Source organism: Macrobrachium nipponense, chromosome 15 (assembly GCF_015104395.2).
Source record: "Macrobrachium nipponense isolate FS-2020 chromosome 15, ASM1510439v2, whole genome shotgun sequence".
Lineage (NCBI taxonomy): Eukaryota > Metazoa > Arthropoda > Malacostraca > Decapoda > Palaemonidae > Macrobrachium > Macrobrachium nipponense.
This window is the reverse complement of record NC_087208.1, coordinates 53342049-53369036: the sequence shown is the minus strand read 5'-3', so window position 1 is coordinate 53369036 and position 26988 is coordinate 53342049. Positions and strand designations below refer to the sequence as shown.

Here is a 26988-nt window from a genome sequence, read left to right as displayed (position 1 = left end):
GATGGCTCTTCCGCGGTAAACCGGTTTCACTTCCGCTGGACGTAACTGAAGGTTCTTCACCCTCTTGAGGTTGGAGAAAGCGCAGTGGTTTTACTTTTGTTTAGTTTTGCGTATAGGACACTATCGTACACCGGCCTGATGGTCTAGGGGTATGATTCTCGCTTAGGGTGCGAGAGGTCCCGGGTTCAAATCCCGGTCAGGCCCATGAAGTGGTGGTTTTTGTATATGGGAAAAAAAAAGTATTTATGACGTATGCCGTGGAGGACAGGTGTATAGTAATTACATATGCCTTTAGGAACTGTCTAATAAGCAGTATGACTGCAGGGACAGATGTCATAACATGTACTCATATAGGGATAGATGTCATAACATGTACTCATATAGGGACAGATGTCATAATAATGCGTATCCATATAGGGTCAGATGTCTTTATGATCACGAATGCCTCTTTAGGGACACATGTCATAATAATCACGTATGCTTTCAGTGACAGATTTTATGATAATCACATATGCATTTAGAGACAGATGCCTAGTAATCACGTATGCCTTTAGAGACAAATGTCTAGGAATCACGTATGCTTTTAGAGACACGTGTCTAGTAATCACGTATGCCTATAGAGCAAGTTTATGGTAATCATACATTTCTTTAGGGACAGGTCTATAGTAGTTACATAAGTCTTCAGGTACAGATGTCATAGTAATCATATATACCTTTAGAGACAGATGTCTAGTGATCACGTGTGCCTTTAGAGACAGGCCTCAAGATGATGATAATCAGCGCATTGTTGATGCAGTATGAGTTGGATTATATATAGGCAGGTGTTCTTGACGAAGGTAGATCATATTGCTTGTTGGTAGAAGTTATTTGCCGGTAAAAAAAATAGCATTGCTAGTGACACTTTCTACTAATTAACTTGTGATTTGCACGTTCGTGTTGACAAAGTCGTAGTGCATTTTGCACGCATTAATTATCCATTAATATGGTTGTCGTTTTATATTATGTCGTATTTTCTGTTTAATTTTAGTTGGCATAATCACTGAATTTTTTTGGCAACTGGTCCACAATCACGAATATAATATATATATATATATATATATATATATATATATATATATATATATATATATATATATATATTGCTTTATCATTCATTTGTGATCTCTTGTGTTTAAACCACATATAACCCTTTTTTTATTAGTAATCTCTTTATTCAGATTTGTTAATTTTCATATCGTCGTTGGAGTAAAGATCACAATATTGCCATTTCACATTTTTGTGACAATGTGGGAAAGGGTGGCTTGGCGGGTGCGGCTAGTGCCACGTGACGAGACCCAGGTCAGGGTAATAGGGTCCTAAAAGGTTTCTGTTCAAATGTAAAAGCAAGGTCACCTTGTTTTGTTTGGGGGCCATGGCTGGTACTACGTTGAGGTTTTTTGAGGTCCAAAGATAAGGGGGGCGTCTACTCACGCACTGGTAAATTGGGGTTGAGCCAGGTGTGGGTGGGGGGGGGGGGAGCGAATTTTTAAGGTCCAAAGATGATGGAGTCTACCCACGCAGAGGCAAATTGGGGTAGAGCCAGGTGGGGGGGGGGGGATTTGTGACGTCACAGCTGACCGTAGATTCAGCTGTTAGTATTTTTTTTTTTATTCCATAAATGACATAGTGAGAAGACTGGTATAAAACACTCATTCCAACATAGGAATTTATAGGCTTTTTTTTCTTTTTTTGGGGGGGGGGGGGTGGTGAGAGGGCTGTTATGGTGTGTAACATTTATTTTAACAATAACTTATAGGGACTAGAGTTTAGCCTGGAACAGTAGTTTCTCATTTTATTCGAAAGATTCGTCTGATCGTCTTTAGTTCCTGGGTGTTTTTTTCAGTGGCTGCTATCGAGTTTGACTTATTAATTATTTATATTATTGCAAGCACGACAATAACCGAAGTCATCCATTGAAGGGTTAGAGATGTGTATTTCTGGTGATAGAAGTTCACTCTCGACGTGGTTCGGAAATCACGTAAAGCCGTTGGTCACGTTGCATGGAACCATACTGGTTCCATGCGACGTAAAAACACCTTACAAACAAAACCAAGGTTATCGGCGCCGTAGATGTTTACTAAAAAGCCATTATATGTCCATAGAATGGAGTTCTCTCACCAAATGTTAATGTAAATCCGGCAACAGCCAGATTCAATGGGTCAACATGAGGTATGTACTGTTTTTGAGCAAGTGATGAGTTTGTTAATTACGTTTTCGTGTCTACTCTCGTTTAATTTCAGCTTCAAGTTGCAATGCTTTACGACATATTTAAAATTTTATTTAATTAGTGATATATCCTCTTTTTCTCTCAATACCCATTCCTTCTTTCTGTATTTCTTCTTCGTGGCTTCGTATTCTTTGGAAGCTTGAATTTCCAGCCAGTAACTACTGTAGGCTTGTTCTATAGTAGCAATAATGATAATAATACTCTGTTAAGAGGGAGAGAGAGAGACAAGCAAGCAAGCGTATAAATAAAATTAACTTTCAATAGTAATCTCAGAGGGCTCACGGTTTGTTTACTTCAGTCTCCCACATCAGCGAATCCATTTTCTTTGAGCGGCCCAAAGTTGGAGTGCATACGTATTTTGCATTTTAGTATTACACGTCTGTACACTACGTAGCTTGCAGCGAGAAGAATTATCGATTGCCGATGCTACTCTTGACTTTGAAAGCAAACCTGTGCTCCCGTGCTTGGCAGTATACAGGGCTAAAGGCAGTAGATGATGATCTACGGAAATTTAAATTTGCATTCGTTTGGGCCAACGAACTAGTCTCGTCAGAGAGTTTCCGTGCAAGAAGGGCCACTGTCAAACGTATCTGTGGATGACGGGGGAGGCATTTGAAAGCTTTCTCTTCTGTTGGCTTGTCTAGTCAACCGGCCTGATGGTCTAGGGGTATGATTCTCGCTTAGGGTGCGAGAGGTCCCGGGTTCAAATCCCGGTCAGGCCCTTGAAGTTGACCGTTTTTTAATTTGTGTAGAATGAGTGCATTGAAGTTGTGGGCTGCAACGATGCTGTAGGGTAGCGGTTTGGCACCTGTTGGCGGTATGGCTAATGCTCCGGTAATTGGTGGTTGATGGAGTCGGTGTATGTCTCTTCCAAGTGTGTATGTGTTTATACATACATACAACCTCTTGTGCCATGGGATTCGTCACTTGTTTTCATGTCCACAAATCTTCACTCAACTCTAGCCTTCAATAACATGCTTTTCACACTGGATCTTGTAACTCTTCCAGAGGTGCCCTCAAGAGAAAAGTTAACGCTATAAAATAGGCCTATGCTCTTCACTAGGTGGTGAGGACTCATCTCCAGCGCCTTTCATTATCTCATATACATATGGTGCTTTCTTATTATTATTATTATTAATTATTAATTCAGAACATGAACTATATCCGTATGGAATAAACACACAGAACATTGACTCTATCCGTATGGAATAAACACACAGGTACCATTGACTCGAACTTCAAGCTTCCAAAGAATGATATGGTGCTCACAGCTTATGGCATTGTATCTCTCTCCGTCCTGCCATCACCTTTGATATCTTTTTAAGGTTGTGTTTTCTGAAATTGACTATACTTTATATTGAGTTCCATTGTTATGCCCTAATTCATGCAGGTATTGTTATGCAGATTGTACTAGACTACAGTACTATGTAATCTTTGTTTTAATTCATTTTTGCAGTCTGCTCAGCCTACTTTATGTATTTCTGCCTTCTCTGAAACCAGCTTCTTCGCCCCTAAGCTTGTTTCCGTATTAAATTACAGGTCAGTGAGAACGAGCGTGCTGGATATTTTATTCACATTCACTGCTTCCCCTTTGTCATAACTTCAAGTTCAGAATCATTAAGCTTTGTTTCTCCGTAACACATTGTGCCAAACAGCTAGTTTATACGTGAAGTGTGCTTTCCATGTCATATATTCCTTTATTGTTCCTGCAAACTTGAGCAGCCATATCACAAACAACAATATACCCCTAGGAGGGTTCCACACTGGACAAGTTGGTTGCGTACTTGACTACCAACCTGGTAGCCTGAGTTCGCTCCTAGCTGGTGCCGGTGGGGAATCAGAGGAATTTGATACAATGGGGTTCGGGTCCCACAGAAAGCTGTAGGTCCCATTGCTAAGTAACCATTTGGTTCCCAGTCACGTGAAAACAAAAAATTTAATCCTTGGGGCGCCAGCCCTAGGAGAGCTGTTAATCCGCTCGGTGTTCTGGTTTAACTAAGATATACTTAAATGCAATGTAAGCATTACTTAAGGGTCTTTGCAGCACCCTTTTTACTGTCCTTCCGTTCATATTCCCTTTCTTCCATCTGGCTTTCCACCCACACTAACAATTTATTTACAATTTATTCATGGTACAAATTTCTGTTGTCAATTTCAGTGCTCAATGCCCTCGTGGGTCCCAATAAACCTTTCATTTTACTGTACTTCCGTTCATATTCCCTATATTCCATCTGCTTTCCACCCTCCTTGACATATTTATAATTTATTCATAGTACAAATTTCTATTGTCAATTTCAGTGCTAAATGCCCAGCGTTTATTGGCGTATGAGCCTAATTTATATATATATATATATATATAATATATATATATATATATATATATAATATATATATTATTATATAATTCGTCAGTTCAAACATTCTACCTTAAAGGGCCTGACCGGGATTTGAACCCGGGACCTCTCGCACCCTAAGCGAGAATCATACCCCTAGACCATCAGGCCGGATTTTATATTGGAAACCTAGATATCTGCAGAACAAAAGGATGCATGATAATCAGACCTTTATTATGTAGACTCATCCGAGTGATAAACAATTGCATGTGGGCGTTAGATCAGATGCATCTGAGAACTTTCGACAGTGTCGTCATATACTTTAATATAACGAAAATCCCTTCAGAATTATTGTAGGTCATTTGCAAGGTCCATACGCTACCTAGTACGTTCACCTGCGTCAGAAGCAAGTGGTTCAGTTTCACTTTTGACAGATGTTGAGACGTTTATAAGCTGCCGGGCGAAGACACAATAGAAAACGGAGACTGAACGATCGGGGTAACTTAAGTAAGTCGTTTCGGTATATACACGGCGTAGCTTCAAGTGTTACATCGACAACCGTATTTTTAATTTTATAGACCTGTATTAAAACGACCAGATCAATACAGAAAGCGTTTTTATGATTACTGAATTATACTATCATTTGTAAGAAAGTATAATTAGTAAACAGGACTCCTGTTAATAAAAAAGAAACTCGTAAAGGTTTGAATTTATAAGCATTTGATTTTAGAAAAGGAAATCTTAGGGGATATGATATTTGTGTAATGTATATTATTATTATTATTATTATTATTATTATTATTATTATTATTATTATTATTACCGTTTCCCACCAATAGCTGTCAAAGCCAAGGCTATGAGTATCTCTTCTATAATCCCCAAATAACTTTCTGAGCAGGATTAGCCAAGTATCTAGAAATTAGATACAATTTGCGTAACCAGCTCTCTCTCTCTCTCTCTCTCTCTCTTCTCTCTCTCGAATTCTTTTTTTGCCCCAACGAAGCTCATTTTCGGTCGACGTCTGACCTCAGCAAATGACGTGAGTATGATGATGCACCTTCCCGATAATAGAGTCGTCAGATTAGGGAATTATCGCTCACTCTGCCTCCTTCTGTCTGTCTGTCTGTCTCGGCTCTGATGAGTGATCTCGGGCGATCGTTTGAGATCGGTAATGCGTCTCGTCTCTTGCGGTGGGATCCAGCCAAAATTTAATTGTTTATTTGTGGGGGAATGTTTACCTACTTGCTCTAAAGGAGGCATAGTGCCTGACTGACTGCCTCTCTCTCTCTCTCTCTCTCTCTCTCTCTCTCTCTCTCTCTTCTCTTCTTCTCTCTCTCCTCTCCTCCACACATGCACACGAGCTGTTTTCAATTACTATACATACGATTCTTTCTCTCTCTCAAACTGTTTCCAATTACCATACATATGAATCCTTATCTTTCATGCCCTTCTTGCTTGGATCCCAGGTGTTCTAAAGCCCCTGTTTTTGTCTTTTACAAATAATACAATTTGTTGATATATTTGCGGATTTTTAATGTTCAGTGATGCTCAAATCTCATGCGACATGACTCCATAGGATTACGTTCAAAATTCACTAACTGGCAACCTAGAATGCTCCATATTTATCTATTTCAATGTGGAAACACGACTATTGCATACAATAAGGCCATGATATGTTTCATAAGAGTGAAATCTGTCATATATTTCAAAACTGTAAGAAAATGTCACGTGTAGCCAAATTTCAGAAAAAACTTTCGAAACATTTTCAAAACTTTCGTTCACACATCGCTGAAGCATTTGACGAAAATGAAGTCGTTATCAAACCTCAGTTCAAATGTTAAATAAAAAAAAAAAAATTGTCATAACATAGTAAATAATGCTTCCAAAGCAAGCATAAAATTTGAAATAGTCGTATTTGTTTGCTTTTACACCTCAGTGCTGAAAAAAATGTAAATATGTATATACAAAAGTACAAACACACACACACACACACACACACACACACACACACACATATATATAATATATATATATATATATATATATATATATATATATATATATATATTATGGAATGTAATCAATCATCTTCAAGACTGAACACCGTGCACGTATCTCGTTCGATTCTAAATTTTACTATCATTAAAGTTACGTCATGTTTCAAAAGATATGAAGCAAACTGAATTTCGGAAAGGGGAAAATCTAACTCTAAAAGGTTTAATTAGTAGACCCAACTCATATACTGGTAAAAAATTAAGTATAATATAACCAGGGTGACTATTTCATCTATTAGTGTAGCAAAATAACATTGCTTGGTAACACGTACTACACCTCCCGGTGCGGAGTTAGTTTCTCGGCGATGTGCGGACTTCGCGGCAACCCTGAGCGACAATGACATTATCTTGAAAACACTTAATTTATATGTGTTAGAGGAGTAGTTTGATTTTCATACATAATTATTTGTTATAATTCTTAAATATTTAAAAAATAATGGCATATTACAAATATTTGCACATGCAATTATTCTTTTGTCAAAGCCAAGATATTGTTTCTAGGCCTAGGTGTTAGATTTTTTTAGTTTACACTTAACATTTTCTATTAACATTTTCTAGCCAGATAGGAAATGAAGTTATCTACACATTCTTGTACTTCAAGTTACTTATGAAAGAATAAATTATACACCAAAAGCGAGTAGGACTTCTAAGAAAATAATATCTTAAACCAGTTGAAAAACAAGTGTTCCGTAGGCCTTGATACTTATACTTCGATTAAAAGCCATCTCCATATAATCAAAATAATCATCATCTTTTATTCCACAAAGAACAGGTAAACTTTACAAATAAAAACATTAGTAACCGATTACATTTCAGGAGGCTTAGAATATTTTTTAGGCCTATAAATAATTTTGCAACATACAGGCAGCTTAAACACAGCCTCAAACTTCAACATTCAAAGAAAATTGGTTGTAATTCATATTCCTATCGTATTTCTCAAAGAACAGGTAGTCTCTACAAATAAATTCATCAGTAACAGATTACATCTCAGAAGGCTTAGATTATTTCTTTAGGCCTCTGAAGCATCTTGCAACATACAGGCAGCTTAAACACAGCATAAACTTCAACATTCAAAGAAAACTGGTTGTAATTCATATTCCTACTTTTAAACTGTTGTTATGAGTGTTGAGCTTATTAGGTCTACTGTCATAATGCTGCAGACGTAGTTATGTTGACCAGTCCGAGGAGCATGTAAGTGTGCTTTCATTGGTGGCACAGCTAACCTTATCACACCGCACTTCGAACTAAGCAACGTAAAAAAAAATCAGTTTAAATCACACAGATTACGAATCATACCATTGCATAAAAGGGATCATATTTATATAACCATAAGATATGCAAACTTGTCGACATGTCTGACATTAGAAATTAGAAAAAAAAAATTAACACTACTTGGCAAAGTCACGTAGCGCCTATATCCCTTGGGGATGTAGATTATGTTGAATAAATTGATTTCCCGCGTGGCCATCCTATTTATAGGATTCTGGCTGGATGAAAACGGGAGTGAAGATACCGTAGAGTTTTACAAGTTCTGCTGGGTGCTAATTAATTATTAAGGTTTTCACTGGATTACGTTTAAATGGTCATTTTCAAATTGAGCAGTTTGTGGTAGTGCACCTCACGCTGTGCACTGTAGTCATTACTTAAGGTTCTTTGCAGTGTCCCTTCGGCCCTTAGCTTTGACCTCTTTTCATTCTTTTTACTGTGCCTCCGTTCGTTTTCTTTCTTCCTTCCATCTTACTTTCCTAGGCCTTATTGAGATATATATATATATGGAAGGGACTGTTTCCTTATGGTACAGTCAGTTCATTTTCCCTGAAATATATTTTTGAAAATCTTATAATGAAAGTTTGCCAGCACATCCATTTATTTCACTTTTTTTTTCTTATATCACTTACGACCTATATAATTGAATTCGTGGTCTTTTATCCCTGGGAAGAATGAAAGCCATTCACGGGAGCCTGAATTCATTACTTTTTAACCCATCAGTGAATGTAACATCAGGTCCTTCTCTTTTGTCTCGTTGAATGGTGATCAGCTTATGTAACTAATGACTGTGAGCTGGTTGATTTAATGTTCCCTAAGTATTCTTTGTCAAGTGTCGTGACTGTGGCGTAACTTTACTCCTCTGGCAGTTTATATTTCACTTTTTTTTTTCTCGTCACAATTTTGTAATTTGATTGTGGAAAATAAAGTAAAATATACACTTCTGGTAAATAACCTGGGTTGTAATATTCCCCCTTTTTTATTATCTCGTAAAAGTTGCTTTTTTTATATTTGATTGTGAAAAAAGTCTAAAATATGCATTTCTGATATATAAATCTTAGGAATGTGACGTCATGTCCGGTCATTGAGTCAGGCTAGAGGGCTGCAAGTTGGTACGTTGGTCATCCATCCCCCAATTGTCAAACGTACCAAATTGCAGCCCTCTAGCCTCAGTAGTTTTTTCTTTAATTTTGTGTTTTGCATTTAATTAAAATTTTATTTTTTTTTAAGTTAGCTATAATCCTGCGTTGGCAACGGTATAGGCCAGTTCACACTGGGCCGTTGTTAAAGTTTCACGGGCCGCGGGTCATACAGCGTTATACCGGAAGATAAAGGTTAGGTAACTATACTCTGTTTTTTTTCATCTGTCCATCCGGCTGTGGGGTTTTTGTATGGTAACACTGCGTCCTGGGCTTAAATAGTTACGCTACGTGTAAGTTTTAGGTAAATAAAAGGATATTTGGGTGTACATTTGCAACTGAAAAGTGTTTTAATAATTTACTGTATGCGAATTACACCATTAATATTCGAAATAGGTTATTGTTATTATTGTTGAATGTAAGCTCCTTTCGGGGTGGCGAATGGAACAGCCAGACGCAGTGGCGGGAAAAATTGCTTCCTCTCGCTGTTCACTACGGCAAGAATTGTCAAACGTACCAAATTGCAGCCCTCTAGCCTCAGTAGTTTTAATTTTATTAAAGGTTTAAGTTAGCTATAATCCTGCGTTGGCAACGGTATAGGCCAGTTCACACTGGGCTTGGTTAAAGTTTCACGGGCCGCGGGTCATACAGCGTTATACCGGAAGATAAAAGTTAGGTAACTAGACTCGCTAAGCAGGCCACAGGCTTGTTGAATTTATTATTTTTTAATACAAAACTTTTAGCTATCAGTAACCATCGTTGTTTTTAATCGAACTTATTTACGTAAATAATGTAACGAGGAAACCATCTTTTGTTGATTTTCCACTTTTCACATCAATGGAATTTATTCTATTTTCAGGAGCCTCTCAAACCTTAATACAAAAGGAATAATTTATATTGTGTGAAACAAAATATTGTTCATTATTTTTGCATGTATTGGGAAATTAGTTTTTCTTTAATAAATCCTTATTTATAAAAAATAATTAAATTACTTTTTCCAACGTCGCCGAGTATCAGGTGCAAATGTAGAGTATTTTTAATAGACCCTGGAACTTGAATTAAGTTACACTTCGTTGTATAGCCCCAAAGAGTCTTTTACGTCAGTTTAAAATACCGAAAATTGACTATTTTTCCGACTAATTGAGTGGTAGTTAAACTACTTTTGTTGCATTTTTAATTACGCATTCATTTGCATGATAGAACATTTCTGCTCTTGTTTGAAGCTTACCGCTGCTTCCCTTAGCGTGAGTATTGCCGTCAGTGCACCTCACTCTGTGCACTGTAGGCATTACCCTTCGGACCTTAGTTGCAACCCCTTTCATTTCTTTTGATGTACCTACGTTCATATTCTCATTTTTCCATCATAATTCCCCCAACCTCTCGTTGGGTTTGAATTATTGTCTGGCTAGAGAAAAGCTACTATGATCTCCCCCTTGTATCTATATTATAAATATAATAAATGGCACGTAAAGTTAACTCGCAATTTAAACTCCTTTCGTACTATTTAGACAGTAACGTGATCCGTTTAGAACTTTAGACTCAGATCAGTTGCGCGGGAACGTTTAATTAAACACTTAGCAGTCGTCTCCGCTCGTCGTGCTTGTGTACAGATGTTGGTTATCCGTTACCTAATCGCAGAAAGAAGCGGTACTACATCCCTTCTTTCTCTCTTTTTCACCTCCTTCCTTTCCCCTCTTTCTTGGCCGTTTGCTTCTGCTGCTCTCGCAGAGGCGTCATCATACGCATCCAAACCCCACCACCACCACCAGCGGGCTAAATTTATTCCCAGCACACACATGGCATCCCAACAGCCCCCGACAACGGCTTCGCGTTTCGAAATACGCTCGCGCGGTGGACGCGACCCTCGTCTATTCAAAGAGACTAGACAGGATCGCCAGCCCCGGGCGGAGCTTTACGGTGCGCGAGCTCGCTGAGTGGCTCCGTTCGTCCGCTTTGGGAGTATGACCGGGAAATGGGTGTCTTTTTCTAAAAAATGTTCTTAGGTTTTTTACTCATTTGACGCTTGATTGTTTATTTAATCGCGTTCATATGATACTATTTTGTTTTAATGAATAAAACGCGGACGATGGCGTCATATACGTCGGAGGTACGAGCCGGGCCCCGGAGTGAGCTTTATGAGTGCCATTGATTGTCAGAGATGAGGGATGCTGGGCAACTAAGCAGCAGCAGCAGCAAGCGAGGGGAGAGAGCCAGAGATGTGACGCGGGACAGTGTCAAGTCGAGTGGCATAGACCGCGGGAGCAGGGTGTCGCGTCGCCCGAATGTCTACGTGAGGCAACGTGTGTGTATGTGTGCGTGTTTTATGTGTGTATATGTGTCACGTCCGTGCCGCCATGGATGTGTAAAATCAGTGCTCGAACACATAGCAGCAGCAGACTTCTTTTGAATGAAACACCGCCACTCGCACGTGTATATAAATATATATCATAGTTAAGCTTTATAGTCTGGTTTGTGTGTGTGTGTGTGTGAAGGATAACTCTGGCTTATTCGAGCTCTCTCGTCGCCTTCTTCGTCCGTCAGTTTTGAAACGGGGGAAAGGCTGGAGGTGGGGGAGGGGGAGGGAAGGATAGTATGCTCCCCCCGACGTTCCAGTCCTGCTCGCTACTATGATGATGATGTCCTGTCCGTCTTCAGCAGAAACAGATTCTTCTTCTTCGTCTTCTTGTTCGTCCTCTCCATCTTCGCGTCCTCTCACCCCACCGTGAAGAAAGGCCATGCTGTTAGCCACCTCTATGTCGGTTTATTTGCACCGTACACCGTCGTCTTCACCGTCACCATCATCACTGTCATCATCACCATCACCAATACTGCACTCTTGCACCGTAGTAGCACCGTTGTCGCTGCTTCTTAAAAGCACGGTCCAAACAACATCACCGTCACGCCCTCACGCCCTCAGTCATTATGTTTGGCTTCGGTAGTGTACGATCTCCTGGGCGGCTAGCCACGACGCCCCCAGGACCTGCACCGCCCACGCCCATAGGGCACCCGTACTGTCCCTTCAGGTGAGCTTGTCCAGAGGTCCTCTTGCTTCGTTATGTCATGTGTGTTAGTGTCTTTTTATGTATTTACTTATTCATTTATTTTATCCTTTTTTTGTCTATGTATATTTACCTTTCATATATATATATATATATAATATATATATATATATATATATATATATATATATATAATATATGTATAGAATCTCACGTCTTGCACGTTGCAACACAAACACAGGAGCGTCACAAAGCAACACCCATTCAGTTGGTACCGTTGGATTGTGTGTGTTTGGGGGGGGGGGGTTGCATTTATTGGTCGTTGATAAAGGATAATTCGTGGGATCAGCCACCACAAGAAGTCCTCCACTTGAAAGTGGCTGTAGTATCTGTCTCGACAATTGAGGCAGATTCATGGTGGCGCCAGCAAGCACTGAACTCCGTAGCCTGAGGAGGAGGAGGAGGTTTGTGTTCTGTTTGCAAAGGGTCTCTCTCTCTCTCTCTCTCTCTCTCTCTCTCTCTCTCTCTCTCTGCTTATTCCCAGTTATTTGTATTATTGCCACATTGGATGAAATCCCCATCATGAGAAATTCATTGAAGGTTTTTCGTTTTTTTTTTCTATAAAAGAATTATTGACATTTTAACCCTTTTATTATTATTATCATTAATATTATTTAATTTTATTTTATTTTCGGCTAAAGATTAACCTAGATATAACGAAAACTTATAAAATGTTACACGAGCTTTTAACAATTATATTATTCAGTGCCCTTTAGAACATTATTATTATTATTACTATTATTATTATTATTATTATTATTATTATTATTTATTTTATTTTCACCTAACGATTAACCTAGAGAAGATTTCGAAAGCTTTTATAAAAATTTTTAATAGCTTTTAACAAGTATATTATTCTGGACCCTTTACAACATTATTATATTAATTATTATTATTATTATTATTATTATTATTATTATTATTATTATTATTATTATTTCGGCTAAAGATTAACCCAGAGAAGGGTTCGAAAGCTTTTATAAAATTTTGTAATAGCATTTAACAAGTATATTATTCTGGGCCTTTTACAACTATTATTATATTATTATATTATTATTATTCTTATTATTATTATTATTATTATTATTATTTCGGCTAAAGATTAATAACCCAGAGAAGTGTTCGAAAGCTTTTAGAAAATTTTACACGAGCTTTTAACAATTATATTTTTGTAAACGTTTTAGTACATTATTATTATTATTATTATTATTATTATTATTATTATTATTATTATTATTATTATACAGAAGATAAACCTATATTCATGTGGAAGAAGCCCACGTCAATTCACGCTTTTGAACAACATGGTGTTCATTTAAAAGAAGTAACTGAAGATTATAAGAAATAGATAATAAGGAGAGATCGGTTGTTACTAAAGAAGAAAAAGATAAACCAATAAATTAATAGATAAATATGAAAATATAAATGAATGACTAAAACTCCAGGTGAATTTTTTAGGGTAGTAATGCATCGCATTTTCGCTTGAACTTTTCAGTTATCAATTTTCCACATCATCAGAGAGACTGCCCCGTAAAGGGGTAGCGCCTTCAATGCACCTCATGCGGTGCACTGTAGGCATTACTTAAGGTTCTTTGCAGCGTGCCTTCGGCCCCTAGATACAACCACTTTCGTTCCTTTTACTGTATCTCCTTTCATATTCTCTTTTTTCCATGTTACTTTCCACCCTCTACTAACGATTGCTTCATAGTGCAACTGCTCTGAGGTTTTCCTCCTGTTACGCCTATCAACCCCTTTACTGTCAGTTTCCGTTTCAGCGCTGAATGACCTCATAGCTCCCAGTGCTTGGCTTTTGGCTTAAATTACTATATTGGATTCAATCAGGTCCCTTTTTTCATCACTTTATCATTTACCCTTTTTTTTTGCGCATTTATAATTGAATCCCTTTTCGTTCCGTGGAATGACCGAGGTTATCGTTACTTTTGATTGAGTTTTCTGTCAGACTTGAGATGTCTTCTTCTGTCCGCCCTCGGATTTTGAAAACTACTGAGGCTAGAGGGCTGCAAATTGGTACGTTGATCATCCACCCTCCACTCGCCAAACATACCAAATTGCAGCCCTCTAGCCTCGGTAGTTTTTATTTTTATTTAAGGTTAAAGTTAGCCACGATCGTGCGTCTGGCAATGCTGTAGATCTACCACTGGACTGTACAGAAAACTCGATTGAGCCTAAGAAACTTCCGCGCATTTTTTTTATATTTGTAGTTATTTATTTTTATATTTATTCATTTTTTCACTTTATATTTATTTATATTTATATATTTTGGTTTTGTCCATTGGTGGTTTTACCTTCAAAATGTGAAGACTTGAAATTAATTATTACGTTTATCTGTAATTGTTATCAATAGTTTTGTCGCTTTTCATAATGGAATCAAGTATAATTTTGTATATAGGCCCGTATTGGGGTGGTTAGTTGTTAGTGAACCTCTCGTGATACACTGTAGCCATTACTTAAAGGTCTTTGCAGCATCCCTTCGGCCCCTAGCTGCGACCTCCATGATTTCTCTTACCTTACCTCCGTTCATATTATTTTCCTTCCATCTGACTTACCACCCTCTCTGTAAAAATTGTCTCCTAGTGCAACTTCTTAGAGGTTTTCATCCTGTTACATCTTTCAAACCTTCGTATATCTATTTCCCTTTCAACGCTGAATGATCTCATAGATCCCAGTGCTTGGCCGTTGTCATAAATTCTGTATTGTGTTCTGTTCTGTAATTTTTTTGTATATCAAGTTACTTCGCTATCTGGAATGACCATTTAGGCGCAGGGACGTTTTAAATATCCGTGTCCCCACCACCTCTCCTCTCTCTCTCTCTCTCTCTCTCTCTCTCTCTCTCTCTCTCTCTCTCCGTCGTGACTCAGAGAAGTCGGTTGTTGTGACGTCATCATGATTTTGAAATCCCCTTGGTCTGTCTGCCTGTCTTTGTCTGTCCTCGGAAGACATCGGCGGAGGCAGGAATCCACTATCAGCTGCTGGGACTTCATGGAGACCGGTTTCGAAACGTGTTGAGTTCGTGTTGAGTTCAAACCTCGACGCTTTTGAAACTTGTTGGAGAGGAGGATGATTAGTCTGAATGATTTCTCTCTCTCTCTCTCTCTCTCTCTCTCTCTCTCTCTCTCTCTCTCTCTCCAAGAATCACTGATATCGACGCTCTTGATACTTGGAGAGTAGGGTAATGATCGTATTAGTCTCTCGTGAAGTAGTAGGCTTATTTCGTTGTATAATCTAAGATCGTCGATGAAAGTCATCTCTCTCTCTCTCTATAGAAACTGGTAAGAAAGTCGAATTATGATGATATTAGTGTGTCGTAAAGTAGATCTTTACTTTGAATAATAATAATAATAATAATCTAAGATCGTCGATGAACACACTCTCTCTCTATGGAGCTGTTTTAGATGTCTGTACATAATTATTCCATTATATCTTTCATGTCCTTTGTGAAATGCTTTCTCTCTCTCTCTCTCTCTCTCTCTCTCTCTCTCTCTCTCTCCTTCTCTCTCTTGTGAACTGTTTTAAATTTCTGACTGTTTAATTATATCTTCATGTCCTTTGTGAAATGCTTTCTCTCTCTCTCTCTCTCTCTCTCTCTCTCTCTCTCTCTCTCTTCTCTCTTGTGGAACTGTTTTAAATTTCTGTACATGTTTAATTCATTTTATCTTCATGTCCTTTGTGGGATGCTCTCTCTCTCTCTCTCTCTCTCTCTGGTCCAACTATCAGCGGGTAGCACGTCGACGCTTGTCTATTAAGACAAAGGAATAAGTAAGTGCCTCTCACGAGTCCTTCTCAAACCGAGTCTCCAGCAGACATCGCGGGCGAGTAAAAAGGAAAGGAAAGAAAAAAAAACCGTTACCATAAGGGTTATAGTATATCCTCGATGAGTTCGGGATGGCGGTCGATGTGTTATTTCATTGGAGGTTGTCGGGGGGTGGGGGTGGGTACAATATACAGTCTGGGCGGTTGGGAGGATACAGTTTAACTTTGAGGATACAGTCTGGCAAGGGAGGGGATAGTCAAGTTGTGGGGAGGATACAGTCTGGCTAAAGTGGGATACGTTCTGGTTGATGTGGGGGGAGACAGTCTGGGCTAATGAGAGTACGTTCTGGTTGTTGTGGGGGGATACAGTCTGGTGGTGGGGATACAACTTGAAGTTTTAGCGATACTGTCTGGTGCTTGGGGATACAACCTGCCGTTTAACGATACAGTCTTGTGCCCGGGGGGGGGGGGGGGGGGGTATAAGTCAACCTGCCGTTTACTGAACACAGTCTGGTGAGGGGGGGATACAACCAGCCGTTTACTGACACAGTGGGGGGGGGGGGTAAAACACAAAATGTCGTTTACTGACGCAGTCTGGTGGTGGGGGGATACAACCAGCCGTTTACTGGACACAGTTGGGGGGGGGGGGGGTACAACATGTCGTTTACTGACGCAGTCTGGTGGTGGGGGATACAACCAGCCGTTTACTGACACAGTTGGGTGGTGGTGAGGTAGATACAACCTGGCGTTTAGCGATGCGGCCCCGGCTGTAGGATACAGTCTGGTTGGTGGGGTATACAACATTACGTTGGAGGATACAATCTGACGGTGGGGATACTGTATGACATTGAGGGATACAGTCAGGCTTGGGGGGGGGGGGGTTGGCACCTAGCGGTGGGGGATACAATAGCCTTTCGGTGAATTGCAGCTATCTATATATATATATATATATATATATATATATATATATATTATATTTATTTATTTCGTTATAGGGGATTTATTATTTGTAATATTATAATTTTTAATTACGTTTTTAGAAAAACGCTGAGGCGTAATGACGACTTGCGTAAAATTTTATGCAACTTTGATAATCTTGCTCCAGTGCCGTCAGTGCACCTCACGTGTTGCACTGTACGCGTGATTAAAATGTTCGTTGCAGCGTGCCTTAAGGCTCCCTAGCTGCAACCCATTTCGTTCCTTTTACTGAACATCCGTTCGTATTCTTTCTTCCATCTTTCTTTCTACTATCCAACAATTGTTGTATGTTGCAAGTGCGAGTTTTTTTCCCTTTTTATGTCCCTCAATTTTCATTTCAGCGCCGAATGCCCTCATAGGTCACAGCGCTTGGCCTTTGTCCTATATTTCACACTATGGTCGATTTGCGTGACCTTTTAAAATTATGTTTAGTTTTAGACATGCCGTTGTTATGTAGTGTTTAACATCTCTATTAATTTCGTAATGTGAACTGTCTTCTTTGTAACTTCCCGGAATAGAATTTAATATGATTTTTTTTATTTATTTATTTTTAGTACGAGTTTGACAGTGTACCGGCAGGACCTGTGTTATTACTTCTACGAAATGGCTTCTATTTATAGGCTTTTGGGGCCAGCTATTTCAAGGCATCCCCCGGAACCTATTATAACTCTTAAGTGCCCAGCTTTGACGTAACATATCCTATATGTGTTATATATATATATGGATTGCATGCTTATTATAACCCAATTATTCCTCGCCAGAGCTTATAGATAATTTTTTTCTTCTTTGTCTGGGTTTGATGCCGTCCATCTGATCCTAATTTGAAAAGCCACGATGCAATTTTAGTGTCACTTAACACCCGAATAGGTTTATAATTCTATCTGAAGTGACACTCGCCATGTAATAAATATGGCGTCTGAGTCAGCGGAATATGTTTTTGAAGTTTTTATTTTTCGCGCTTGGCGATGGTCGTGCCATGTGTTATTTGGGAAAGGGATGGCTTTTTTTGGGGGGAGGGGGGGTGGTGTTTTTAATTTTTCTATTTTTGCGTTAGCGGGGTTTGGGTGTTTTTTACGTTCAGTAGGGTATTTATTTATTTATTTATTTTTTAGCGGAGTGTCCATTTTTTCCGTTTAGCGGGGCGCCCCCTTTTTTTAGCAGTGGTGTTTTGTTTTTAATTTTTGCGTTAGCAGGGGCGGGGGTGTTTTTTTTTTTTTTATTTTTTCAGTTTCTTCCGTTACTCATTTAGTTTAATTTATTTTATTTTGTTTTATTTTTGATTTTATTTGTTTTATTTTTTTGTTTTTGCGTTCAGCGGGGTGTCCTTTTTTTCCGTTTAGCGGTGTCTTTTTTTATAGTTTAGCGGGGAGTCCTTTTAAAACTGATTTAGTCATACAAACTGTGATTTACCACTCAAAATTCACATGGCTTATGAGACATCTTGTTATCCTTGTTTCAGAATTTAATGTAGGCCGAGGTATTTACTTTATTACAAACAGAAATAGTCCGTCTTTCTGTTCGTAAGTTGAATTTTATAATTGTTCAAATGGCTGGGGAGATATCTTGTTTTCCTTGTTTCAGAATTTAATGTAAACCGAGGTGTTTGCCTCATTACAATCAAAATTTTATCGTTTTATATATTTATTTTTCCTCTGCGTTTTTCATGTTCTGATCTCGATAACTGACTAGACGTTCATAGGCCTTTATGGCTAATATTTTGCGTCGAGTGAATGAACAGTGATGGCATCATTGTGAAGCCTTATAGGCCTAAAATATTTAATTTTGAACATCCCATCGTTTTCCTTTGTTATTTTAAGCCCTTTGTGTGGCTTTCGCTCCTGTGTTGGAGAGTCGATACACCTGTCTTTGAATTTGGTACAGACGTTCCCGCAGGGCACCTGGCTATTCGGGCACGGAAATAGCTTTCATTTGGTACTTCAATACCCACATGTTACTGCCCTCCGCCTCTCGTTACCTTTATTTGGTTTCCTGATTCTTGGGAGGGGCTTTTTTTTGATCAAAGAATTTTGGCTGGTTGGCCAGGAGGAGTTTGGTTTTTTGTTATTTTATTTTATTTATTTTATTTTATTTAATTTATTTTATTTTTATATTTTATTTTTATTTTTTATTTTTTTAATTTTTTAATTTTTTTTCTAGCTTATTAATTAATTTAATTTATTTTTTATTTTTTATTTTATTTTATTTTTGCCATAAAAGCTTAGCAAAAGCCTAACGGTGCTTATCAAAGAATACTTGGACCTTTAAACAAAACAAGGGGCGATCCAACCTCCAGCTTATTCGGGCCATATGCTAATATCTACAGTCAAATAGCGCGTTGTTTCACCAACGAAAATTAAAATACACTATATTTTATTAGAAATAATTGTCATGTACTGTTTAACATGCACATTATTTACTTTATACATTTTCATCCCAATAAAGAAATTATAACAATCCTATCCTAAAGTTCCTGTGTCTTTACCTCAATTTTTTCAGACCTTTTTTGAGGCTTCTCAGCAGACCTTTCCTACCCCCTAACACGAACAACAATAACAACAAGGTAGTTTGTAGGCTGACTCCCCGAGTTAGCAAAAAAAAAAATATATATATATATACATATATCTATATAGATCTATATATATATATATATATATATATAATAATAGTATATTATATATATATTATATATATTATGTTTTAGTTGTGTGCCTTTATTCACACTAGGTATGATTTGATTTATTAATATTGATATCTAGGAATCGTACTCATTAATCTTCAATTTCAAGTCAGTAGCCCCTGTGGGCTTGTTCCATAAGGAAGGGGTTCATCTTCTGAATATAATAATAATAATAATAATAATCAATTAAATAAATAAAGCGTTACTTCTTACTTCTTTCGAACGAACACCTAATATTCTTTGGAAGCTTGAAGTTCAAGTCAGTGGCCCCTGTGGTGGCTTTGTTCCATATGAATAGGGTTCATCTTCTGAGTAATTCATAAATAAAACAAGATTAACCAATTTTAAGTAAAGTTCTTCACCAAAACAGAAACTTGAGTCACAATGGAACTTTCGTCTTCGATATTCAAAATTGGCGCAGCAGTCAGCAGCGTTTCAGTGAGCTGGTGTCACCCTGAGTGCCTTCGTTGCTTGCTTGCTTGCAAGCGAATTGGAATGCGATTGAGACGGATTGTAGAGTGAGTGCGATAGACCGCATCAAAGGGAGGGACGGTGTGTTCAATTAAGAGAGAGAGAGAGAGAGAGAGAGAGAGAGAGAAGGGGACTTTCAATATTAAAGCTTCGTTCTTCGTTTTTAAAAAACTATTTAGTAACAAGACTGGATGGTAACTACAGCTGTACTTTAACTAGGAAATTACACACACACACACACACACTTTAAGTATTAAAGCTTCGTTCTTCGTTTTCAAAAACTATATAGCAACAAAACTGGAAGGCATCTACAGCTGTACTGTAACATGTGAGACAGAGAGAGAGAGAGACAGACAGACAGACTTTCAGTATTAAAGCTTCGTTCATCGTTTTCAAAAACTGTAATAACAAGACAAAATGGCAACTACAGCTGTACTTTAACTAGGAAATTACACACACACCCACAGAGAGAGAGAGAGGAGAGAGAGAGAGAAACTTTCGGTAACAAAGGTTCAAGCTTCGTTTTCAAAAACTATATAATAACGAGACTGGAAGACAACTAAATTACAGAGAAAGAGAGAGAGAGAGTTTAACGTCCACTGATTGCATAGGAACAGCAAAGGCGCCCTCTTAAAAGTGTTGTCATTGCCAAAACATCTCCAGCATTCAGCCCGCCACAGGCAGTCGATGATTCAAAAGGTCAAGAGGCACAAGCACTCAAACGTCACAGGGGAGATACCAATCGATGTTGAGTTACGTTGAGGATCTATTATTATTATTATTACTAGCAAACATAATGTATACAGAAATTATATGTATGAAAATTCGTAAAGTAAGGAAGTCCACGGGCATAACCAGCCTCGTTTCCCGGGTAGAACCAGCTCCGTTTCAGGGAATCCCTTCTCACTCCCGACCCCCTTCGGAGAGGAGGGGGGGAGGTAAGATGGAACCCCATTTTAAACCATCTTTGGAGTCCCCACTATAACCCTGCCAAGTTTCATGCCCATCGGACCAGCCGTTTGGCCGTGATTGAATGACAGACGGACGTAGACATTATGCCCATTATAGTAAGATTATTCAGAAGATGAAACCTATATTCATACGGAACAAGCCAACCACAGGGGCCACTAACTTGAGATTCAGGCTTCCAAAGAATATTATGGAGTTCATGAGGAAGAAGTAAGAGAAGGTAAAGGGAAATACAGAAAGAATGTGCCATAGCTTTAAAAAAATTTGTACGGTTCCAGAGGTATATCATTTTTGCCTCATTTATCATATGCTAATCAACGTTTATATTGAGAATGACTCATATTAGCATGAGGGCGAGTGCCACAATTCTGGAAAAGTTTATACGGTGCCGGAAGTATGATACGTGCGCCTCATTTACCAAATGCAAATGCAGATTTTTATTTAAAAAAGCTTATAGTACAGTGCCAGAAATAAGACTCATTTACCATATGCAGATGAAATTTATATTTAAAAAAAAAACAATACATTGCACGAGACAAAATGGAGAAAGAAATCCACAGTTATGTACGGGTACAAATATAATTAAAGATAAAGCTTTCTGTTTAGATTTATTTTTAAGTAATATTTGTGTATACATAACTGAGGACTGTCTTCAAAATTTATATTCGTCGAGTAAATGTGGAACAATGCACTGATTCTGTTAGATAAAAAGGGAACGGTTGATTTAATACAATACTGTGAAATCGAGTGGTCCTTAGCATGCAATTTTATCTGTGTATTTAATTTAACTTCATCTAGAGCCCTTCAAAAAATAAAATCCGAATTTTTTTCTTGTCAGAAATAAAATCCGAGAATTTTTTGTTGGAAGTAAAATCAGTTTTTTTTTTTTTTTTTTTTTTTTTTTTCAGAATAAGATCAGATTTTTTTGTCAGATATAAAATCCGAAACTTCTTTTTTTGTCAGAAATTACAACTACAACTTATTCTGCCCCCCGTGGCATCTGCTTTTTGGAAGGAAGGGAGGGAGGCTCGTCTCGAGTTCAGTTTACGTGTATGCCCATTTGATCGCTGGTTCAGCTGTTGCCTGTAGTGAAAAGGAAGGAGAAAACAGTTTACGTCAGTCGACGTTGTTCGTTTAGAGATATTTACTTAAACGGTTTATGGCCTTAGCTGGAATGTCTTAGAGTGGGGACTTTTTTTTGGGGGGTGGGGGGCGGCCTCAGTTACTCAACATACCGGGCTTAATTTGCGAGTATTCGTGTTTCAAGGTTTGTTTATCAACCCTGAAGGCTGGTGGCTTTTATTTTTATTTTGCTACGTTTGATAGAGATGATGATGTTACATAGTTCTTAAAATATGTTTAGATAGTTCTTAGAAAGATTTGTTAGATCTTTAAAAGACATGACAGATAGTTCTTTTGATAGACATGTTTGTTCTTGACGAGACATGATAGATAGTTTTTTTCTTGTTTTTGTGAATCATTTATTGATGTAGACATGGCGGCCTATTATCGCGCATAAGTTCAAAGCTACTCTTCGTAACGAATGGTTTTAGTATGGAGCTGCCTAGCAAAAGTAGTAACTCTCTCTCTCTCTCTCATCTCGAAAAAATCTCTCAATCTCATCTCTCTCTCTCTCTCTCTCTGCTGCGCATTGCCTGTTACCAAGTCAGTTTAAGGGTTCTTACATGAATGAATAGAGATGCCTAACAAATCTAGTTTCTCTCTCTCTCTCTCTCTCTCTCTCTCTCTCTCTCTCTCTGAGTGCATCAGAAGACCTCCCTCTTGTTCCATTAGCCCTTCAAGATGACGGATGAATCTCGTGATGCTTTCGAAGTTGCTCTGAGCGAGGCATCAAGGATGCAGCCCAGAACTTCACAGTATGAAAACTCGTACCGTAGTGGTATCTGTCTGTCAGTCTGTCATTAATATTTATGTCTATTATTTAGAAAATATTTTGCCGATATCGTCATACTCTCCTTCTGATTGCTGTGATGTCCCCTGAGTACATCTGTAGTTGTGGAATAATTCTCTCTCTCTCTCTCTCTCATTGTGGGAACTTCTTCACATACAAGATAAGTGACACATAGACTAAACTGCCACCAGAAGTTGTAAACAGCAACAGTGTGGAAGAGTTTAAAAGAAAGCTAGACAAAATCATTAGGACACTGTGAATGCACTGTAAAACCTGCTCCTATATAGAGATAAGTGAGCACAAGATGTCTTCTCTTAGGATGGACTTACAAGTCTTTGTGACATCCTAATCCTTGTAACTCCTTGTGACTCTCTCTCCCTCTCCTTATTACATGTATATAAGTTGTCTATTCCTATCTTCTATTCTACTCTGAACCTTTGAGAGAATCTATCTCGGTCCATCCGTCTATTTGCAAACCGTAGAGAATTTCTCCTAGCATCATTATACAAGGATTTACTTACGTAAGTCCATCTTGTATAGGGCATAGTCCAAAAGGACTTCAAGGCCGGTCCCAGAGATCTGTTTGTTTGTTGTGATTTTGCTTGTGGCATATTCTTTTGCGCATTTGGTCAAACATATTTTAGCTCATTTAGTTGAACAACCAAGTTACCTCCTCTCTCCTGCTCTTCTCTCGCGAAGGGTCTCTCACTCTTCTCTCTCCTCTCATCCAACTCTCTACTCTCTTCTCATCCGTCTCTCCGCTCTCGTAAGTTTCTCTTCTCTCTCTCGGCTCTGAATTTTGTATGGCAATTTTACATTGTCGAAAAGTGAAAAAGCTTAATGTTTTTCTTATCTCTGTTGGTATCGTTTATATAAGTTCCACTTGGGGGAAAGGAAGAAAACTGCTTGGGAGATAACCCCCCCCCCCTCTCTCTCTCTCTCTCTCTCTCTCTCTCTCTCTCTCTCTCTCTCTCTCTCTCTCTCTCTCTCTCTCTCCCTTTGACTTAGCCGGTGAGAATTTATTATCTGAATTTTATGTTGTATAATATGCTACAGCTGTTTTCTCTTCTGTTTTATGTCAGTGTTGCTGGTGAGCTATCAAATACAAACTGGTACTGGTATAATGTCAGTAGTTTGCTGTACGGAACTTTTTGACTGTCCCTTGATATAGATGTGATGTATACAAAAAACACACATACATACACACACACTCACACTGATGTACTCATAATCAGGTTACACAAACCTAGAGGAATTCTATTTTCAAACTTTTACTCACTCGTACAGAAGACCCCCACTTTTTAGAAATCTTTTAAAATCCTGTTGCCGAGTGTTCTAAATCAACCAGCGAGCGGCGTTGGCTTCGGCAGTTATCCTCAGAAGCTCATCACGTGATCGGCTGAAGTATTCGTCTTGAACAGAGTGAGGTGCGAAGGGACTAAGGCGAGGCTTTCTGAGGGATTCTGTTTACCCTGGCATGGCTAAAAACCCCGCTGGCCGGTCGGTCGGTCTTCGTATAAACACGAGGGTGTGTGGGAGATTAGCCCAGATCTGCGATTTAGTCGACTCTCTGCTGCTGCTGTTTATCTTTTGAAAGCGACACTCCGTTGCTGTATGTTTGCGTTCTGCTGTGTCGGGTTCAAACGCTCCAAGGATTAGCTTTGTCTTCTGCTATAGATGGTCGATGTCTCGATCTGAAACTCCCTTAGGGTTAGCTTTTGTCCTCTGCGATAGATGGTCGATGCCTCGATCTGCAACTCCCCTCGGGTTAGCCTTTGTCTTCTGCGATAGATGGTCTGTGCGAATTGTAGGGTCTTCGAGTTTAAATTTGTTTAGTGGAGAAAGTTTAATTGTTCGCTCACAATAAACGTCAGGAAGAAGGGAAGCACAATTGATATCGCAATGTAGTAGTATTCCAAAGTGAGCTTGATTAAAATATGTAATATAAATTGTATGTGTCTGCTAATTCACGATTCCAAACAGCGTTTTCAGACAGTTACTTCTGTTTGCAAATGTGAAGGTCAAAGGAAAGAGTTTCAACTCTTATTATTTTTTTAAGGAGAAATATTCATTATCGTGTATATATATATAATATATATATATAATATATAATATATATATATTATGAAGAGGTTAAAATACTCGCTATTGATAATTTAAAACTGTATTAAACCAATTTACTGTTTTAAATTATTCATAGTAAGTATTTTAACCTCTTTAAAAGAGAGAGAGAGAGAGAGAGAGATGAGAGAGAGAGAGAGAGAGAGAGAGAGAGAGAGAGAGAGAGAGCAGAATTTAGTACATATTTACTTAGTGAAATACATCTGCCAGGCTTATCCTTTACCAAGAAGAAATCAAATATTAACATTATTGCTCCAAGTTCTGCTCTGGGTTTGTCTTATAGTGGGGAAAGCCTTGAATCATCCAGACACGCCAGCATCATTGAGACTTAAAGATGAACATCGTCCTTCACCCCTTCATTTGGACAGAGATGCAACGGAAGTTCCTGTTGCATTGGATGACCTGATCTCGTTTAATGCATTCCCTGCTTTTAATGTGCAATCTTAGTGCGACTAATTAATAATAATAATAATGTGAAAGTAAATTCACAGTAGTGTGCGTGTTTGATTTTGTTATTTAAACTATATACATTGTATATATTTTATATAACAAACTCAAACACGCATTCCATGTGTATTTACTTTCCCATTTTATTGCCTCGTGTGATTAAGAGTTTTTTTTGAATAATGATAATTATAATGTAATAATGATGATGATAATTGCGGTGGGTCTTGGAAAGCTTTAAAGGTCACATGGAGATGCCAAGTGACTTAATAATAATAATAATAATAATAATAATAATAATGACATTATCTTAGAAAGTTTTAAAGGTCTCATAGAGATGCCAAACGAGTTAATATAATAATAATAATAATAATAATAATAATAATAATAATGACATTATCTTAGAAAGTTTTAAAGGTCTTATGGAGATGCCAAAAGACTTAATAATAATAATAATAATGACGTTGGATCTTGCAAAGCTCTCCAAGATGTCGCAGAGACATGTACAAGAGGTCCTCGTTGGTTGCAGCATCTGAGTCACACAGCCTGGCTCCGTTCAGCCCTCGGCGTCGGGCAATGAAGTTAATTACTTTTCCTTTTGTCCCCGCCACTTCCCGAGAGCTCTTCGTTTTATTTTCTCTTCTGTTCTGACTATTTTTTTGTTTTCTTTTTCAATGTCTATTCCTTTACTTTGTAAAGGAGGCTGTTGAGTGTGTCTTTATTCAATGTTGCTTGTTATTGTTATCTTAATAATTTTTTTTACTTTGGATTATTATTATTATTATTATTATTATTATTATTTTTAAGAGGTTGTAGGACTTTTCTTATTAAGCGTCATCTTCATTTATTCGGTAAAGGAGGCCTCTGTATGCCCATCTTTTGTCAGAGTTGCCTTGTATTGGTGATTGTGATTTTTTTTCTTATTAAATGTCATTTTTGTTTCTTTGGCACAGGATGTCGTATTTTTATTATTATTATTATTAAATGTAATTTCCACTTATTTGGTAAAGGAGTTCGGTGGGTGATCATCTATTGTCGTAGTTGCTTTGTCATTTTTATTTATTTATTTTTATTTATTTTATTTATTATTTTTTTTATTTTTTTTAGTAAAGGAAACACGCTTAGTGTTCAACTTTTGTTAAAATTCTTTTATTTTGCTTTTGTATATTTTTAAAACAGTTGCCATGATGCTGATATTCTTGAGATAAAAAAAAGAGAGAGGATAGAGGGGGTTTATGTTGCTTTTATTTTATTTATTTATTTATTTTTTTTGTAAAGGTGACCCACTTAGTGTCCATCTTCCGCCAGAATTCCTTTATTTTGCTCTTGTATATTTTTAAAACAGTTGCCATGATGCTGATATTCTTGAGAGAGAGAAAAAAAGAAAGGATAGAGGTGGCTTATGTTGCATCCATTGTCCAAATTGCACCATTGCACTGCGCGCGATAATTAATGCCCCGTACCTTGGGGACCGAGTAACGCCCGCATGATAATGATGATAAGGGTGTCAGCCCCATTACAGCTGAGT

General features: G+C 38.0%; 1 protein-coding gene and 3 non-coding genes across 4 annotated transcripts in view; 3 read left to right on the top strand and 1 right to left on the bottom strand.

The window, feature by feature from the left end:
* Window positions 1–26988, top strand: part of LOC135194935 (uncharacterized) — a gene marked incomplete in the record, with an annotated part of 145587 nt that overhangs the window by 4083 nt on the left and 114516 nt on the right.
* Window positions 133–204, top strand: Trnap-agg (transfer RNA proline (anticodon AGG)). Its single transcript has one exon. It is a non-coding gene; the product is annotated as a tRNA-Pro (tRNA).
* Window positions 2917–2988, top strand: Trnap-agg (transfer RNA proline (anticodon AGG)). The gene has a single exon. It is a non-coding gene; the product is annotated as a tRNA-Pro (tRNA).
* Window positions 4699–4770, bottom strand: Trnap-agg (transfer RNA proline (anticodon AGG)). The gene has a single exon. It is a non-coding gene; the product is annotated as a tRNA-Pro (tRNA).